The following is an 18,750-nucleotide window of genomic DNA, read 5'->3' as shown; positions in this document are numbered from 1 at the left end:
GGCTCCCCAGTACAAAGTCATCAGCGTAAAATACAACATCTAGACTGCATTTAAACTCAAAATATAAACCAGCTATGAATGGACTAAATAAGAGTGCTGAGAGTTTGTCTCCTTGTGCTACTCCTGTTTTATGTTCAATCTCTTTTGACAAGAATTCTCCATCAAGGATCTGCTGGAAGTTGCCTTTTAGCACTGATTGTATTGTGTGTAGCACGTTCCCATGGAGCCCCACCTTTATCAGTTTTGTAAGCAGCAGGTTCCTATTTACGAAATCGAAATCTTTTTCGTAGTAAATGAAGCAGGCATAGTATCTGCCACTGCAGCTGATGTTATGCTTGAACGCTCTTTTCAAATGCGAAACTGCGTCGTTTGTTGACAGTTTGCGTCTGAAACCATATTGGCTTGGTGGTAAAATTTGATTTCGCTCGACCCATGTTCGCAAACGCTGGTAAATGATGCCCGTGAACAACTTTTACATGCAACCTAACACGCTAATGCCTCTGCAGGAACTTGGTTCTGTTTTGCTGCCTTTGCCTTTGTACAGTGGTTTAAGATATGATAACTTCCAAATTCGGGGTACATTATGCTCTGTAAAGCAGAGGTTAAATAAATGGAATACGTTTCTTTTTATTTGCTGAAAACCTAATTTAATACTAGTGTTGGTTATTCCATCTGGGCCCGCTGCTTTACCAGTTTTCAACTTTGAAGCTTCCTCAGTATTTTCTTCCAGTGGTATTGGATCATTCAAACGTCCGGTATTTTTCTAGTTTGAAAAACAATAGTCGTGGTTTCCTAAGGTTTGCTCGTCTAAAAGTGTATCCGATACTTCACCCTCAGCTTTAAATAGACCTTCAAAATATGATTCCCAGTTTGGAATTGTAATACCGGTTACTTTTGTTAAAACTTTTTTAAGGTTGATTAGTTTGCAATTTTCTCACTTAGTCATTAATCGATTTCAGTAACTGTGAATTTTCCTTTGACTGGGTGGCAGAAACCCGCGGCTCATTGTCTTCCTCCTCAATTCTCGTGACTACTTCTATATATAGGGGAGTCTCTCTAAAGCTCTGTCTAAAGTCATGTCCGTTCTTTCTCAAGTCGAGTTGCACCTGACTATTTTCTATGCCTTCAAGGAATCCCCTCACAATGATTTGTTCTCTTATCTCTGTGGACTCTTGGGGGTACGCTTTCAAAGCCAATGTTTGCAAATCACCGAGAAAATCTGTTAATTTTTCACCGGTTGGCTGGACTCTCCTAGCTAGCCTCCCCCGGAACACTACTGGTTTCTCACTATAATGTTGTCTGAAAGCCTTTACGGTCTCGTCATAACTCTTTCTAGTGTCCTCCGAAAGTGTACGATAGAAATAAATAGCCAGTTTTTGTAACCTTAACGCGATATAATGCCGCCGTTCATCGATTTCAGTCTCGGCGCCGTTTACTGTTTCTTTTCTTTGCCACTGTTGAAGTTGTGACAAGAGCTCAAAGTGTGTAACATAACATTCAAAATCATTTGATCTGGTAAACGGTTCCGGTAACAGCGTTTTTGAGGAGTGCCAGGCCATCCTTATTTTATTTAAAAGCCGTTATTTAAAAACAGAATTAGTGAAAAATTTTATTCAAAATTTTTCACTAATTATGTTCGAAACTCGAACTATTTCTCCGACATTCTAGTTAACAGCTTTTAAATATTATTGACTTTCTAATTCCCTCTTCAATAAATGCAAAAAAAACTCGAGGTTTAATTGTAAGTTAAAATACTGATGTTTCTGAACGCTATTTTATTATCAAAAAAACATGTACGCAGTGATTTATGCTATTCGAAATCTTAGGGAGTGCTCACTTGAAAGTTCGAAGATGGCAGTTGTTCTTGTCGAATCCCGTCAGCAGTCCACAAATCCTCTTCCGGTTCGTGACGTTAAGACATCGAACTCGAGTTTAAAAGTTGGTTTTCTAAAAAAATAGATTTCTCTTGGAAATTAGTACAACGCTCAAAATTATTGGCTGGGGTTTTTCTATTTACTTTTAATCTCTGTCGCCAATATAGCAGCCGCCTTTGCGCAATATTTATTGTCTTTAGTAATTGAGCGTGGTACTTGTTCAAAATACAAGGATTGAAGTTTAATTAATAAGTAGATAAAAGCAGAAGAGAATGATTTCAAATAAATGAAGGTCTAATAGAGTGATTAACTCTGAAGGTAGGTTTGGTGTTCAATGAATGAGTTTTATCCTCAGTTTTGTCCGCATGGTTTCTTAAAGGCTCTTTTCAATTTAAAATAATCAGAATCTGCTTTGTGTCTCTGTCTGTATCCAGCTTTCATCTGCTTATGCAATAAGTACAGTTCTCTTTTGAACCATTTCGGTGATTTTCTTTTAGGGCGCACGGTTGTCGATTCATGAATAGCCTTGGCGAATTCGTCGTACGATAAGTGTTATTAATGTGTTGTATATTTGACTTTAACTGTAAATAATTTCGAAAACTCGTTATTTTAATTCGTTCCTTAGAATTCAAAAGATTGAGTCAAAAACAAGTTTATATACATTGTAAGTAATTTCATTCAATTGTTAAGCCTGACAATGGACGCAATATTCGAAACCATACGTTTTTTAAGTCAATTTATTTTTTAACTGACAATTCTTTCTTTTTTGCAGCTATTGTTTCAAACTTTCCTGAATAAAGTATACGGATGCTACAGGTTAATCAGTTTCTTATGTTGCATCTCAAAGTTGTTGAAAAAAAACGATCGGATATATTCTTATTGCAAAGACAATCTTAGAAGATCATTTTGGATTTGGATGAAAAACAAATCAGCAACAATTCAGCTACTGCTTCTAAACTCTTTATACGTCAAAACTGATGTGAGGATAGAACATTTGTGAGTCCTCTTAGACTTTGCGAAAACTTTTGACAAATCCCCCCACAACAAACTACCTGAAAAAATACAGCTATTTGAAGTTTACAGGAATTATGTTGAGGTTGATTGAGATTGTATTTTCGAATTTTTTTTAATCAGTGGAAACTTGCTCCGTTTTATTGGACCTAATTCTTGTATTATTTTTCTTCTCACTATTCTGTAGGAGTAATAGTTGTTCATTGTAGTTGACTCGCTATCTTCGAATTTACCGATTTTGTAAGCATGTAAATTCCTAAGTTTGTAGCTTTCTTGTTTATCCGAAAGTGGGAAGGGGGAAGAAGAACGTTTACATTTGTGCATGCAATTATCTTAAATGCCAGTTAATTTGCGTTCCCTAATCGAAAGAGGAAAGAGAGTGGTGCTTTTAGTGTTCATGAGGAAATTGCAGCATCTTCAAAACCACGCATTTAATACTTAGTTTGCTATGACCTATCAAGATTTTTGATGTCATCAGTCATACTTGTGAAACATAATTATCTAACCTACCTAAAAGTTGCAGCAAAGACGCATCGTACGATAGACCTTCTGACCTGTATTTTACCCAAGTGTTAACGTATGCCATATTTTTTAAATTTCCTCAACCAGTCAAATGTAAAACTGAACCAGCACGAATTTTACCAACTCTTCATTAGAATTTCTCTTGCGAAATTCAGATGCTCTTGAAAAATGCACAAGTGCTCGAACTACAGAAATTTGGGTGAGTATAACACCCATTTAGGAGAAGGGAAGAAGTTTGAACTGTGTCAAATGAAAGTAAATTATTGGATGTACAGGAAATCTTCATCCGACAGAATTGAAATTGAACACCCAACTGCTATAGGACTTATGTCTCCTATGTTGCGTCTCAAAGTTGTTGGAAAGAATGAGATTGAATATGCGGATCTTTTCCGTTTGTGCCCCCCCCCAGTACGTTATGTGAACATTAAGTTACAGAGCAAGTGCCATTACATAGTAAATCTTTATGTAAAAACATGGCACGTGCGTCTGGGGGGCGCAAATGGAAAAGATCCGAACATGCTCATATTGCAGACATTCCATTTGAAAATCAATTTGGATTTAGATAGAAAAGTCGGCAACAATTCAGCTACTACTTTTTCTGAACTCTTTATTCGCTAAAATTGAAGCGAAGATAGGACGGTTTTCGGTTCCCTTCCTAGATTTCGCAAAACTTTTTGACAAGTTCCCCCTTTTGACAAGTTCCCCTTTGATAATATACTAATTACAGAAAACTTTCATTTCGAAGTAAATGTTAAAAGTAATTTTACCCTCAGCGACCATTTCCCCTTGGTATTCGAATGTTTTATGGAATAGACGCCTTATGAGTTTGATCCCCTACTCACAACATATTCTATTAACTCATACGAAAGCATTTCAGTTTTCAGTAATTCCTGGTCCAACTTCAGCTTTGAAAGTTACCCTTCAAATGTAGTCAGCTCTTTTTATAGTCACCTGCTTGCTATGATCCCAGTGGCTTTCAGAAAGAAAACTAAAAAACGACTTTTCAACCCGTTTTATTACTCATCTCATAGTATCCATTGTCAGAACAAACTTCAGACGTTGCGCAGACGATGCTCAAGAAACCCAACACGTACCAACCTTGCTGATTTTGAGAATTGCTACTAAAGACTTCGAAGAGTCAACTGAGCTTGATAGAATAACTTTCCTCACTGGGCACAACAAGAGCTCTCTATCTGATGGTTTCAACCTTTTAAGTAGTCTCAAATTTTCTCATCTCCCTCCTTCCATGACACAAGGTACTCTGACGCTGTCGGGCCATAAACAAATAGCTGATGAGTTCAACAAATTTTTTGCTTCAAATTTCAACCCCGAAGTATACAAACCAAGACCTATAGAGAGTACGGGGGATATAAAACTTGAAGATATTCTATACGAAATGACAGAATCCAAAGTGTTCGAAGCCATCGCAAAAACAGAACCTTCTTCTGCAGTAGCCCATGATAAGTTTCCCTCAAAACTTTTGCATCTGTGCCCTCATCTGTTTGCTTCGCTCCTAATGCCAGTCTTCTGCTCCATATTCATTTTGGCCTTATTTCCCGAGGAATGGAAATACTCATTTATTACACCCCTTCGCAAACATGGCAGTAAAAAAGACATACAAAATTATAGACCAATAAGTGTTCTTTCCAAATTATCATTGGTGTTTGAAAAATTAATCAACAATTTCATTTACTCTAAGATAAGAGACAAACTTACACCTCGCCAGTTTGGATTTGAATTGAACAGAAGCTCAGTTATTCAGTTTCTTGACTTTTTGGAAACTGTCTATTCTTCAAACTCGGACAGTCTTTTCGCTGTTTATCTTGACTACGCCAAAGCTTTTGACAAGGTGCCATTCTCAGTTTTACTCGAAGAGTTGAAAAAAATTGGTTTCGATGAGTCTTTGACTAGTCTTTTTCAAACATATCTGAACGGACGTTATCAAACCGTTCTGGTCAGACTCGATTCATCTTATCCTTTACCAGTTTTGAGCGGAGTCCCTCAAGGCTCTGTATTGGGGCCTCTATTATTTTTAATCTTTATAAATGACCTGCCGTCGATTATTATAGATGCGTTTGCCTGTTTTTATGCGGACGACCTTGTTACTTTTTAAATCTTTGAACTTTCAAAATGACCTGAGCAGATTAATGAACTGGAATATTGCAAATGGTATGTTAATAAGCGCCATGAAAACCACCTGCATTTCTTTCAAAGGCCATGTTCAAGTCGATATCAACAGCGTGCCTGTTGAAAATGTAGTGCATCACAGCGATCTTGGAGAACTGATTAGTCACAACTTAAAGTGGGAGCCCCATCTGAAACTCAAAATATCAAAAGCGAGTAAATCTTTTTTCTTATTAAAACAATCTATTCAGTGGAGTTCACCTTCAAGAGTCAAATTGTCCCTCTATTCGAGCACTTTTGTCAGTCTTATTATATGCTTTGCCAGTCTGGAATGCAAATTTTACTATGCTTCGAAAATTTGAGTTATTTCAAAAGTGGTGCTGTTTTTGGGTATTCGGGAAAACTAAGTCTTACGAATTCATTTGAAGAATCGGGTTTTACCCATCAGCTTACTCATTGAATATCGGACATTGTGCCTTCTATTGGACCTTTTAGACCTAAAGTATACTTTCGATCTGTCGAGTTTTATATGTTTCCAGGAGCCCACCGGAAGTAATCGCAAGCGATATTGGAACCCCCCCTCACATGGACATCGCATCCTTCAAACAGCCACCCTGATTCCTTTTTTGTTCGTGGAGTCAGATCATATAATAATCTTCACCGACATAATATCATTGAGCCCGGCTCAGTTGGAATGAAGAAAAAGATCAAAAACTTTCGAATAAACAAGACGTTCAATATTAATTCTAGGTGCTCTTACTTTATCTGCTGCACATGTTCAAGCTGTAAAGATTTAGTGAGTTTATGCTAACTTTACCATTAGTGGAAATCCGGTATAGGAGAATTAAGTCTTTTCTCTCTCTCTCTATCAAAAAATACAGCTATAGACATTGAGGAAATCTTTTGAGTATGATTTTATCGGAATCAAAGGAAACAGCGTGTCATGATAAACAGTTTAGGAAAAACAAGGAATAACTAGCGGATTTCCACAGGGGTCAGTCTAAGGTCCGCTGCTCATGCTTCACGGAAATCTTTGGTTGTGTAGACGACTTCAAATTGATTTTTGTAATTCAGTAATTTTTAAAAAGAGCATAGGAGAGATGGAATACGAGTGGGATCAAAATTCAAATGACACAAAATGCCTCAAAGTGTACACTTCTCCATCTTGAAAGCAAACAGAAAACTGCACTCAAAAATCAGGAGCTATGACAGGTTGATTGTCAGTGGGATCTAGTTTTGATTGTTTCCCTAAATCTTAAGAGTAGTTATAGCAATCACCAATTCTTTCAAACAACCGAATCCGTCTAGCATTTGAAATGAAGCATGACTGACGGCGCTTTAGTAAAAATTAAACTGAAACCCTACGCTGGCTATGTTGTAACCATACTATCATAGTGTTCTCAGGCAAGGCTCCCAAACAAACAGCTCATTTAGAAATTTGAGAAGTTATCAAGAGAGCCACTTTATAGATACTAAATGTGAGTAGCTGCACCTACAAAGAAAAACTATTAGCTCTAAAATTGTTGCTCCCCTAAGACGACTATAATTTGAAATTCACAGTTCACTGCTTTTATTACTTGACAGTAACTTTGACGTCAATTTAAGCTTCGAATATCAACACTTCGACCAGGTTAAAAGTACAAGAGGGGAATTTAAAATATCAAAAATTGTGTAAAGAAGACTGACGAGGATGAAAAGGAAGAAGCAGCCAGAAAATTACTGTGCTTTTCATCAGGAAGTTGTATTGGAAATTAGGACCCTGGATACCGTATTACGCCATCAATACAGTTTAAGAGGACCGCTCAGGAAAAGAAAAGGCAAGAACTTGGACAAAATGCAGAGAAAAGCTAGAGGCAACAGACAGAAACTGAGAAAGAGCTCCTGAACAATCGGATTTCCTTGCCCACCGTCCTTAAGCTCCTTTGAGGTATGTGCTTACTGCTGCCAAAAACGTGGCTCAGGTCTAGTTTGAAAAAAATCAAACTGTTAAAACTATCTTGATTAATTGAAAATACTAAACAAGGTTAGTTGTTTCTTTTAACAATGCATTAACAATGATATCATTCCAGATTTTTTAAGGTTTTGCTTTCTTAAAAATGAAGTTTTTTTTCAACAAGTGGTGCGCAGTTTTCATTTGAAACTCCTGAAACAAGAAAAAAACCGTGTCGAAAAAAGCCGTAAAGTGTTCTGGGAATAACTTGAAACAGATATGAGTAAATTTAGGGAGATGAGACCAGAACTGATGCCATCCGCTGTTAGCAGCAGTAGGCGTGAAATAAAAATTCACTCCGCAATGATTCAAAATAGACTTAATTGAGAATTTGATAAATTGTCAGAGACAGGATAGAACTCTGCGGAATAGCTCCCATCCTAACGTTGTTCTACTGGATGGCAGTGAACTTCCAAAGTTTGTACTTGACGTCCTATGGTTGTGACAAGTTTAATGAGGTGCATTTCTCGCAGACGTTGGCAAACCTTTAAGTGAATTATGCGATAATAAAAGGGAGGTTGAGAAGCTTTTTGAAATTGAGGCGTCAGCAAAATGGTGTGCAAAAAATGTACGGGAAACCCAAATGGATAGAGGGGTAAAAAGGTGGCATGATTTCCTAAAAGCCGACGATTTGCTGGCAGTACCATTTGACAAGGCCTGCAGTTGCTCTGTGATGAAAAAGTCAACGTACAGAGAAAAACAAAGTATTCATTTTTTATAAGTTTCTCACGTAACGGCTTCTAGCAACCTGGGTTATCCTCTTTTGGACCCGCTCTTCAAGAACTGCGGTTCCCCCTGTTTGTTACCCTCTCTTTAACGACCTCCTCAAGTGTTGCTGACCCCCTTGTTCATCTCGGAGCTTGTTGTGTAACAATCAAGTCGAGAGTGTCGGCGCATGAAAACTTCACTCAAGTCCTTAAACAAGTTGAAAACAATTACCCGCAAAAATTTAATCATAAAAAAACTGTAACAAAAGCCTTTAATGAATATAATCATTTGTCTAGAGAACTTGTTCCTGTATATATAGAACAAGTAATTGGTGACCTCAGCGACGGCTGGGATTGCGTTAAGATGCCATAATCATGTGCTTGTAAAAATATTCCCTTTGACAACTGTTCGGCGATTTGTAAAACGCCACCACTACTTCAACCTCGATCGATCATTTATCTGAGAACAATACTGAGCCGTCAGCTCTGTGGTGTTGAATCTTAACGTGAGCAACCGTTTGAGGTTGTTTTGTTTAGTTCATCAGTTTTTGTTCTTTTTACTTTAGCTCTGAAGCCCTGAGGCTAAACTCCCTGTGCTTAAGCTAGCAGCAACTAACGACAATCTCTCGCCGTTCTTTCGAGAGCTATTCGTACAATTTAAGTCGGTTGTATTTTCCTTTCACTTTCGACTCCAACTCTTTCAGCTACATTTTGCATTTGTGGTAATTTTACACTCCATCAATCAATGTAGTTTCGAGACGCTTTCTATTTCAGTCTTGGCCATTATATTCTTCTGGAACGAAGTTTGGAGCAATCACTGTAACCGTGTCTATTTAGCTCAAAATTTTCGCTGAGCTGTTTTGACTTTTTGAGTGTTTTTTACGACCTTCTGGGTTTTTGTGATTTTATTTCTCTCCGATTCAATATTGTAAGCAGTTGAATTAAAGTGGCGATAGTTTACCACTCAAAATCAAATAAAAAGTGGGCGAAAATTGCTAACATTTTTCTATTGAAATCGTTATAACTGCATATATAACCTTTAATGACGTCATTTGAAGCTCCCTTAGTAAATTTAGTGCCCCTGAAGGCTGCCACCCCTACTGAAACGGGCTGCAATATGTTACAGCTCACGCTAATCTTTTGTGAGCAAGTTTTTCGACGTTATTTGGTGATGTTTATCTTTTTCATTATCTCTTAAATATTGCTCAAGTTGAAAATTGCTTAATACCACTGCTGTCATAGGGCAACCACATGTTAAATTTATTGAAAATTCTGCACTCGTAATGTATACTGTACAGTATAATTGAAAGAATGGGGCGCTGACCTTTACTACTCGAAGAGGCGTTATGTTTTCCAATTGCTCTCGAACGAAGTTTGAAGCAATTATTGTAATCGTGTCTCTTTAGGAAAAAGTCTCTGCTGGACCGTTTTTGTGCTTTTGCTCTCGAAATTTCGTTGATCTTAAATGACTCACGCTTGTCATCATAATATTTCGTCAATAAATTCTCAAAATATGTTGTGTTGCTAACATTAAAGTGATAGTATTGCAGTATGAAAGCCGGTGTAGCTCAGTTGTTAATAACTGAAAGAGTAATCCTGGATGTTGATGTTTCGAACCTCTATCGGCGTGGATATTATGCACCCATAAAAAAGGTTCTAAGCTACATCCGTTTTAAATTAGCTGCCCCACTTGTTTGAGAGGAATTCATGCAACGCTAGCCGGTATACGTTCTTTTTTAGATCTTGCTTCACTCAAAAATCTTCTAGCGCATCATGTGTCAATTTGTTGAAAATCTCGTTGTCAATTGCTGTTTGAGACAAAACATTCTATTTCGCAGCAATCTTTTGTCTTTCCCGACCAAAGGTAGTTCGGGCAGATGACAGCAATTTGGATTTGAAAAATCAGTGATTCCTTCTTCTGTATCTTCATCGCTCAGAATTTCTGAACATGAATAATTGTCTAATATTGGGAGAGACAGTAAATTTAACTTAATTTAAGAGAGAAATGGTCTTGTGATCTCACATGTGATATACCTTAGCCTAGAAATATTTTTGAGTTTACTCTATGCTGGTGAACATGGAAGGCGATTTGGCTTTTGTTGATGTCAACATAAATGGGAGCAGTGGAAGTAATTTCACTTGTCATTGGTATCAAACCAACTGACGCAGTAATAATAATGAATTTTTGCAGCTGTGCACGGCTTCAGCATAAAAAATATGAATCAAGGGAGGGTTTACAGGGTTTTTAACGCAACATCCTATTGGTTGGCCTACGATCAGGGTTTCGGAAAGAACAATATGTTCTTAACCAAAAATCAGTATACAGATGGCTGGTCTTCAAAAATACTGAACCAGACCCAAGGAAAAATAAAAATGGGCAGATAAGATCAATTGCAAACAACACCAAAAGAGCATCAAAAAAGCAAGACTAGATCTCTTGATAAACCAACAATTTTTCTACAATATAGAACAAGTTCATTCAAAACTTTGCAAAAAAATTGAAGAAACTATGCGACTTCCAAGTGTTCATAAGGCAAAAATTATGATCATGCCTCCCCACCATCAAATCATTTTTCGATAGAGACCTGAAATCCCACGTGGTATATGAGTTTAAATGGATTGCGTGCGGATCCATCTTTGGGCAGACAAGCAGGCATGTTACCACTAGGATATCAGAACATCAAAAGAAGGATTCACATGTGGGTAAACATCTTGTTGAATGCAGTGGCTCCGCGAATGACATTGAATGGAAAATTCGGGATGCCTGTTGCACTGTTGAGAAACTCATGACCATCGAAGCTATAAACATTAGTAAATTCAAGCCGGGACTAAACACTTGCGATGAATATAGGGGGAGGGAACTCACTCTAAAATAATAGCTCAAATCATAATTTTGACATGGGAAAGATAAATAGCGCAAGAGTTGTTTGTGCATGACAAAACGAATCTTGGAAAGCCTCCACAGGAGGGATACTTAGGGTTATGGTCAAATCGGAATTACCCTAGAAATGCAAAAGCATGGTCAAAATCGAAAAGTCCGGAATAGAAGTGTTCTTGAAGAAATTGATAACAGCTGTAAATATGAGTTGTAAATAGGCTAAATATTGTACAAATGAAATATTTTTAATTGATTTTAGATTATAGTTCCTAGAATTGTTTAAATTGTTGTCTAAGATAAATTTAAGTATTTATTCATTTTATCCTTCAGCAATTTCTGAAACAGTTTCAACCTGACAATCAGCGTAAAGTTCGAAAACGTTTGTTTTGAATATCAGAATTAACTTTATTTTGACAAATTGGTTTCTTCTACAGAACCAAACTACTTTGCAACATCTTTTTAAATGGTGCTTCCAATTTAACAATACTATCAAGCAAGAAAAAACTCTAGATAATATCTACTGGAATGTCCTCCAAACAAAGTTCTACTGCAACAATAGCACGCGGAGAATTTTATATAAATGTGTTCTGTTCAAACCAATATCAAAAACCGAATAGAAAGTGGACACGAAGACAAGGTTGCCCCCAACCATGTGAAGACCCTAGAGCCTGAATTACTATTAAACTCTCCCTCAACAATTTCAAAGAATAGAGAAAACAATGGAAAATACAATCCAAAATCATATTTTATTCCCTACGGTATGGGAGGGTTGTCTAAGATAGTTTGGTCTGAGAAATTGGATAGAGTTTTTGCTCTGAAAAAAGATAGTTTGGTCTGAGAAATGTATTGTCTTTCCCGAACAAAGCTAGTTTGTTCAGATGACAGCACTTTTGATTTGAAAAATCAGTTATACCTTCTTCAGTATCTTTGTAGCCCAGAAATACGGAACATCAATTATTGTCTAAAATTGGGCGACGATAAATTTGACTTAATTTACAAAACGAAAGTAAGATCAATTTAACGTTAAAGATTGAGAAGTTGTCTCATGATCTCACGTGTGATATACCCTAGCCCAGAAATGCTATTGATTTTACTCTATGCTATTGAATTAATAAAATTTTGACTGAACGAACAGCTAGTTATGCAATGGAACCGCCCTCCGCGATGACTGGGATTGCGTTAAGATCCCATAATCATGTGCTTTTAAAAAATCTTCCCTGTGACAACTGTTCGGCACTTTTTAAAACGCCACCACTACTTCAACCTCGATCAATCATGTATCTGAGAACAATAATGAGCCGTCAGCTCTGTGGTGTTGAATATTAATGTGAGCAACCATTTGAGGTTGTTTTGTTCAGATAATCAGTTTTTTTGCTTTTTTTTTAGCTCTGAATGTATGATTTAGCAAAGCTGCTTGAGGGAGACGATTTTTCATGGTTTACAGGGCGTGCTTCTCTAGACAGGTTTACAGGGCGTGCAAGCTAGCAACAACCAACGCCAATCACTCGCCGTTCCTTCAAGAGCTATTCGTCCGAGCTTAGTCGGTTGTATTTCTTTTTCTCCGATTCTTTCAGCTACATTTCGCATTATTTATAGTATTTTTACACTCCATCAACCAATTTAGTTTGGAGACTGTTTTTTTTTCATTCATGGTTTTTATATTTTTAATTCTTCTCGAACGATGTTTGGAGCAATCATTGTAAACGTTAATCACACCAGTCTTTTTTAGTTAGCAAGTTTTCCGAGTTTAGTTGGTGATGTTTATCTTTTTCGTTATCTCATGACTAGGGTTCAAGTTGAAAATTTCTTAAAACCACTGCTTTCACTGGGCAACGACATGTTAAATTTGATGAAAATTGTGCACTCGTAATGTATACTGTACACAAAAACATGGTCAAAATAGAAAAATCCGGAATAGAACTGTTTTTAAAGAAATTGATAACAGCTGTAAATATGAGTTGTAAACAGGCTAAATATTGTACAAATAAAATATTTTGATTTGATTTTAGATTATAGTTCCTAGAATTGTTTAAATTGTTGTCTAAGATAAATTTAAGTATTTATTCATTTTATCCTTCAGCAATTTCTGAAACAGTTTCAACCTGACAATCAGCGTAAAGTTCGAAAACGTTTGTTTTGAATATCAGAATTAACTTTATTTTGACAAATTGGTTTCTTCTACAGAACCAAACTACTTTGCAACATCTTTTTAAATGGTGCTTCCAATTTAACAATACTATCAAGCAAGAAAAAACTCTAGATAATATCTACTGGAATGTCCTCCAAACAAAGTTCGACTGCAACAATAGCACGCGGAGAATTTTATATAATTGTGTTCTGTTCAAACCAATATCAAAAACCGAATAGAAAGTGGACACGAAGACAAGGTTGCCCCCAACCATGTGAAGACCCTAGAGCCTGAATTACTATTAAACTCTCCCTCAACAATTTCAAAGAATAGAGAAAACAATGGAAAATACAATCCAAAATCATATTTTATTCCCTACGGTATGGGAGGGTTGTCTAAGATAGTTTGGTCTGAGAAATTGGATAGAGTTTTTGCTCTGAAAAAAGATAGTTTGGTCTGAGAAATGTATTGTCTTTCCCGAACAAAGCTAGTTTGTTCAGATGACAGCACTTTTGATTTGAAAAATCAGTTATACCTTCTTCAGTATCTTTGTAGCCCAGAAATACGGAACATCAATTATTGTCTAAAATTGGGCGACGATAAATTTGACTTAATTTACAAAACGAAAGTAAGATCAATTTAACGTTAAAGATTGAGAAGTTGTCTCATGATCTCACGTGTGATATACCCTAGCCCAGAAATGCTATTGATTTTACTCTATGCTATTGAATTAATAAAATTTTGACTGAACGAACAGCTAGTTATGCAATGGAACCGCCCTCCGCGATGACTGGGATTGCGTTAAGATCCCATAATCATGTGCTTTTAAAAAATCTTCCCTGTGACAACTGTTCGGCACTTTTTAAAACGCCACCACTACTTCAACCTCGATCAATCATGTATCTGAGAACAATAATGAGCCGTCAGCTCTGTGGTGTTGAATATTAATGTGAGCAACCATTTGAGGTTGTTTTGTTCAGATAATCAGTTTTTTTTGCTTTTTTTAGCTCTGAATGTATGATTTAGCAAAGCTGCTTGAGGGAGACGATTTTTCATGGTTTACAGGGCGTGCTTCTCTAGACAGGTTTACAGGGCGTGCAAGCTAGCAACAACCAACGCCAATCACTCGCCGTTCCTTCAAGAGCTATTCGTCCGAGCTTAGTCGGTTGTATTTCTTTTTCTCCGATTCTTTCAGCTACATTTCGCATTATTTATAGTATTCTTACACTCCATCAACCAATTTAGTTTGGAGACTGTTTTTTTTTCATTCATGGTTTTTATATTTTTAATTCTTCTCGAACGATGTTTGGAGCAATCATTGTAAACGTTAATCACACCAGTCTTTTTTAGTTAGCAAGTTTTCCGAGTTTAGTTGGTGATGTTTATCTTTTTCGTTATCTCATGACTAGGGTTCAAGTTGAAAATTTCTTAAAACCACTGCTTTCACTGGGCAACGACATGTTAAATTTGATGAAAATTGTGCACTCGTAATGTATACTGTACACAAAAACATGGTCAAAATAGAAAAATCCGGAATAGAACTGTTTTTAAAGAAATTGATAACAGCTGTAAATATGAGTTGTAAACAGGCTAAATATTGTACAAATAAAATATTTTGATTTGATTTTAATGATAGTTTCTAGAATTGTTTCAATTGTGGTCTGAGATAAATGTCAGTACATATTCATTTTATCCTTGAGCAATTTCTGAAACAGTTTCAACCTGACAATCAACGGAAAGTTCGAAAACGTGTGTTTTGAATATCAGAAATCACTTTATTTTGACAAATTAGTTTCTTCTACATAACCAATCTGCTTTACAACATCTTTATAAATGGTGCTTCCAATTTAACAATACTATCAAGCAAGAAAAAACTCTGGATAATATCTACTGGAATGTCCTCCAAACATAGTGCGACTGCAACAATAGCACGCGGAGAATTTTATTTAAATGTGGTCTGTGCAACCCAATATCGAAAATCGAGTAGAAAGTGGACACGAAGTCAATTTTGCCTCCAACCATGGGAAGACCCTAGAGCCTGAATTACTACTAAACCCTCCCTCAACAGATTTAAGGAAAATTGAAAACAATGGAGAATACAATCCAGTAAGATAGTTTGGTCTGAGAAATTTGGATAGAGTTTTTGCCCAGAACAATGAGCTGTCAGCTCTGTGGTGTTGAATCTTAATGTGAGCAACCGTTTGAGGTTGTTTTGTTCAGTTCATTAGTTTTTGTTCCTTTAACTTTAGCTCTGAATGTATGATTTAGCAAAGCTGCTTAAGGGAGACGATTTTTCATGGTTTACAGGGCGTGCTCCTCTTTTTTTTTTAACCTTCTCTCCTCTTTTGAGCTGACCCTGAGGCTAACCTCCCTGTGCTTAAGCTAGCAACAACCAACGCGAATCACTCGCCGTTCCTTCGAGAATTATTTGTCCGAGCTTAGTCGGTTGTATTTTCCTCTGACTTTTGACTCCGACTCTTTCAGCTACATTTTGCAATATTTATAGTATTTTTACACTCCAGCAAGCAATGTAGTTTCGAGACGATTTTTATTTCAGTCTTGGCTTTTCTATTTTTAATTCTTCTCGAACGAAGTTTGGAGCAATCATTGTAAACGTGTCTTTATCCAAAATTTTTGCTGGACGGTTTTGACTTTTTGAGTGATTTTTACGCCCTTCGACTTTCTGGGTTTTTTGTAATCTTTATTTCTCTCGGCTAACATTTTTCTATTGAAATCGTTATAACTGCATATGTAACCTTTAATGACGTCATTTGAAGCTCCCTTAGTAAATTTAGTGCCCCTGAAGGCTACCACCCCTACTGAAACGGGCTGCAATATGTTACAGCTCACGCTAATCTTTTGTGAGCAAGTTTTTCGACGTTATTTGGTGATGTTCACTTTTTCATTATCTCTTAAATATTGCTCAAGTTGAAAATTGCTTAATACCACTGCTGTCATAGGGCAACCACATGTTAACTTTATTGAAAATTCTGCACTCGTAATGTATACTGTACACAGTATAATTGAAAGAATGGGGCGCTGACCTTTACTACTCGAAGAGGCGTTATGTTTTCCAATTGCTCTCAAACGAATTATGAAGCAATTATTGTAATTGTGTCTCTTTAGCACAAAGTTTCTGCTTTACCGTTTTTGCGCTTTTGCTCTTGAAATTTCGTTGATCTTAAATGACTTTCTTTCTTGTCTTCGTAATATTTCAATAAATTGCTCTCATCTCAAAATAAATTGTGTTGCTAACATTAAAGTGATTGTAAGTATTGGAGTATGAAAGCCGGTGTAGCTCAGTTGTTAATAACTGAAAGAGTACTCCTGGAGGTTGTTGGGTCGAACCTCTATCGGCGTGGATCTTATGCACCCATAAAAAAAGGTTCTAAGCCTCATCCGTTTTAAATTAGCTGCCCCACTTGCAACGTTGTTTCGAGGTATTCATGCAACGTTAGCCGGTATACTTTCTTTGACATCTTGCTTCACTCAAAATTCTTCTAGCGCATCATGTGTCAATTTTTTGAAAATCTTGTTGTCAATTGTTGTTTGAGATAGTGTTCTGTTTCTCATTCATTCGCTGGCGACTTTTTTGCAGTTTCGTTAGCGATGAATGATCGACGATGTGTCCCTTATCTACTCATTGGCACTACAGTGCTGAGTTTTATTGTAACAAGGAGGCGCGGTAATGTGAGATTTCAAATAATGGCCAGACCTCGCTCATCTTTTTTTTATTTTATTGTTTACCAAATGAAGAAGAGATAGCAAACTTCCATTGATTTACTGTGTGAAGACAATTGGCGCATGATTTTTTTTTAAAAAAATTTGTAATAACCTCAATTTCCGAAAATGATTTAAAGAATGCTGCACGAGAAAGAAGACGGGACCTGCCATAAATTAGATTACCAGACAAGACAAACAGGAAAATAAAACAAGTGAACAGTGCTTTAATGAACGAAGTCATTTATGTCGATAAGAACCATCCTCTTAAAACTAAACATGGTTGCCCTTTTTTTGACGATGAGCTGAGAACGATGAAAAGATCAAGACAAAAGTTTGAGTAAACTTACCGGAAGAATGGAAATTCCTCAGCCAAAATTCGGTTTCTTAATTCAGTTTTGGAGTTTTTTGAGCTGTTTGCCAGAAAGAAAAGTAAATTCCTCAAAATGTGCCGCTAGTGAAAATCAGCGTGTTAGGTAATCTATGCTGCGGCAACCCTTAGGAAAAATTAATGCCTGCCGCAGTCACTAGGGGAGCCTGAATATCCTGCAAAGAAGTTTAATCCTTTCTTAGTTAAGAATATGGAAACCGTAATAATTTCACTACCTCTAACGAATGGTATAAAATCCAATGATACACATACAACTAGCCTGGACATTTTTCAGGTTTTTACGCTGAGTGATTTGAATTGTTTACGCGACAAAGATCAAGAATTGTTTCAGACACTTAATCAATTAGTTTCAAAAGTTGTAACAAGCATGAGTTTTCAACTGAAATTACAGATAAAGGACCATATGATTCCCTAGAAAGATGAGACCTCTTATTTGGGAGACGAAGTCAATAACTAAACTAAAAAAATATAGGCAAAACAAAAATGTTTCGCAAATACACTGTGTTGACGCCATCAAACTGAGAAGCCATTTGCTGGAAAGATCATATGTTTATTTGCGTCACATATGAACATCATTGAGGCCTCTTTTTGAAGGGAATGTGTAAAAAAACGAACCACAAATATTGACCAGCATCAAAAACTCAATTTTGTATGAAAACAATTCGTGATTAAGTTACAGAACTAACAGTTAAAATGAAAATCTAATAGAGAATTATTGCTTCTCAAGAGGGTTGATGAGCCTTGTCGGTGCATGTTCACTTAAGCCTCGTTTCAACGCCCATGATCACCGTCATTATATGACACTATGACAGTTGACCAATTAAGAACTATAAGTCTGGGCAATACTTATAGTTCTTATGAAAATTCCTAGTTACATCAAAATTCCTAGTCGTTAAGTCCTGAAACAATTCGTGAAAATATAAAACACGAAAAATCAATTTTTGTCTCCATCTAGAGAAGATGAAGTTGATCATTAATGAAACCAAGCTACAAGTTGAATGAATTAATTTTGAAAAGGTGTGAAAGATCGGATATGCACTTTTTAAAAACAAATATCTTCAAAGTCATAGCCATTAGGATAACCATTAGGTATCAACTGAGAGCATTAGATATGTTCAGTTTACATCGCTAGGAATCCAATGGGATCATAGATTAGGTCATGTTATTAAAAAATTCGAATAGGTCATAGTAAATAAGAGTAAGTCATAGTACTAAAAAACCAATAACAACAAAGCTCAAGAAGTCATTAAAAATTTACGACAAAATTTTTGAAGTCCAAAAATTTAAGTCAGTAGAAGCCATAAACCATAAATTTTTCTCTGAGAACATTGTGTTTTTATTGAACATGACTTGATGGCAAATGAGATCTGTCGTAATTAAAACTTTTATCATAAAAACTGACTCA

At 36.4% G+C, this 18,750-nt stretch overlaps 1 protein-coding gene across 1 annotated transcript in view; it reads left to right on the top strand.

Annotated features, from left to right (window-relative positions):
- LOC142336027 (sperm-associated antigen 1-like) overlaps window positions 1-18,750 on the top strand; it is a 286,466-nt gene that overhangs the window by 188,919 nt on the left and 78,797 nt on the right. The window lies entirely within an intron of this gene.

Source organism: Convolutriloba macropyga, chromosome 3 (genome assembly GCF_964194025.1).
Source record: "Convolutriloba macropyga chromosome 3, txConMacr16.3, whole genome shotgun sequence".
Classification (NCBI taxonomy): domain Eukaryota; kingdom Metazoa; phylum Xenacoelomorpha; order Acoela; family Convolutidae; genus Convolutriloba; species Convolutriloba macropyga.
The sequence above is the reverse complement of the archived record's forward strand: the minus strand, read 5'-3'. Positions and strand labels throughout refer to the sequence as shown.